Genomic DNA, 2,326 nt, shown 5'->3' on the forward strand with positions numbered 1-2,326 from the left:
TTGCCCAATTCGCAGAGTTTTGCAATTTTGTAACCCTTGTCAAAACCCACTTCTGTTTTTTGTAACTTCACGCCAGTGCATACCTTTAAACCTCTACTACCCACAGTTGTATTTTTTTACTATGTAAATTAGGGTGAGTTTTTTAGTGACTATTTTCTTTTATTCCCACCTCGAAATTTTGTGGGAAATACCTAAAAAAAAATCCAAATCCCTGAAAATATTAATACTAAGTGCTCTAGCAAGGCGTGCACAGATTTCCCGTTTAAAATACACGCAAACTATGATTGATTTTCTTCAAAAGTCTATAGGTCAGAGGCATTTATGGTATAATCAAGGTCAATGATGGAGTTTCTTCAGAATTGAATGCTGTACAAGTGTCCATTGCGGCTTAACCCTAGCTCCCACCAGCGAGGTGTACGGGTCACTAAACCAAATTTTTCACGAAATTTTCGTTTTTTTCCCTATCCCGTAAACAACAAGAGCTACAGAAAAAATATAAATTAGGATATTCAATTTCCTACCAAAACGTTCTAGAACACTTAATCGCTAACATCTATATTTATTGAGATATTGGGCTTTGAAGTTGAAGTTGTGGAATTTTCATGGATTATTGAGCTAAATTGTAGAAATGCCTATAAGCTGTAGCATTTTGAAAATCTTTGCACACGTTGTTCGAGCACTTAGTATTAATATTAATGGCTCAAATTTTCAGGGGATTTTTAGTTAGGTATTTGCCACAAAATTTCGAGATGGGAGTGAAAAAATCGCAAAAAAGCTGCCGAGTGAAAATGTAGAAAAACCTTTTTAAAATTTTGAGTTTTTACATTTTTTTACATTTAAGCAAACAAATGTCTCGTAACACCCCACCAGACAATTTTTGTTGTCGGAAATAAGAAAACTTGTCGCCCTCAGCAATAAATTTATTGCTGGCAATATCGCCATCCTATCGATTTCTTATTACCAGTCGCTCTAAATCGTCCGCCGCAGGCAACTCGCCTGGGCGAGTCGTTTTATTATTGCGACAGACGTTATTTGAATAATAATTTCTTGCAACAATTTTATTATTTTTTAATATTTCATTTGTTTTTGAACACAAACTTATAATTTGTAAACGAAATTAACTATTTTCGTCGCTATGGAGCTTCCTGTTTTTTCAACCCTGTCTTGGGCATAAATTATATGTTTTTTAAGAATCCTGTTGACGCAAAGTTCTAAGTTAGGGAGGCAGCTCTTTGAGGTAAAATGTTCGGGGGACGAAAGCTGAACTAGAAACACAAAATTTATGTTATCCATTTCGTGACGAAAATTATACGCATTTTTTAACTGCCTTTGAAACGTACGGAAAATCTTTTTCATTCATACGAATCGTTGCAAAAGTTCTGTTTTTTATTTTGTGTTTCTAGCAGTAGACGGAATTTCGCAACGTTCCGAATAAATAAAAAAAGATTTTCCGTACGTTTCAAAGGCAGTTAAAAAAGCGTGTAATTTTCGTTACGAAATTGATAACATAAATTTTGTGTTTATAGTTCAGCTTTCGCCACTCGAACATTTTACCTCAAAGAGGTGTTGTATTTGATATCAATTATTTTGGGGTAGCAAATTTAAAATCGACGAACATACAACATGCTACTCTGGCTGCTTTCCGTGCGCTGTGATATACAGAACTTTTTAAAATCGGACTAAAATTCCCGTCACCTACCATGTAATGGTAAATTTCAGAAATACAAAAATTCCGATATTTCAATAACTAAACACGCCAACTTACAACAATCTCTTAACAAGACACAATATGTTATGGTACGCATTAGGGATGTCAATTTTCGGGGTTTTGTCGATCCCGGGATTTTCGGGATCTGAAAATACAATCCCGGGATCCCGGCATTGTCCCGAAATTCAGGTAAAACTGCAACACATCTGTAATCATCCTATTATAGTATTTTAAATCAGATTGATATAACAAAAAAAAATACAATTTATTGTAATTCATTTACATATTTATTAAGGCGATAAATCAGTATTTTCAATCAACAAAAAACAAACATAAAATTTGACAAACATATATGTATGTATGTACATATCTTCACTAATTTATAACATAGTTTTTGTACTACAAGTACAATTGCATGTACGGTCACTCACAGAAATATTTCGCATAGATTTTTTTGGCAATATTCAGAATATTTTTCATGGTATTTTTTTTTTGTTAATTTAAAACAATATGTATATATGTATGTGCAATTTTGAAGTTGCGAAAAAATCCCGTCGACATTTTACAATTTTTTTTTCAAAAATCAAGGGAGTTTTTAGCAACTTTAAAATTACACTT

The sequence above is a fragment of the Rhagoletis zephyria genome, unplaced genomic scaffold (genome assembly GCF_001687245.7).
Source record: "Rhagoletis zephyria isolate East Lansing unplaced genomic scaffold, Rhagoletis_zephyria_1.1 Rzeph_scaffold_01302, whole genome shotgun sequence".
NCBI classification, from domain to species: Eukaryota; Metazoa; Arthropoda; class Insecta; order Diptera; family Tephritidae; genus Rhagoletis; species Rhagoletis zephyria.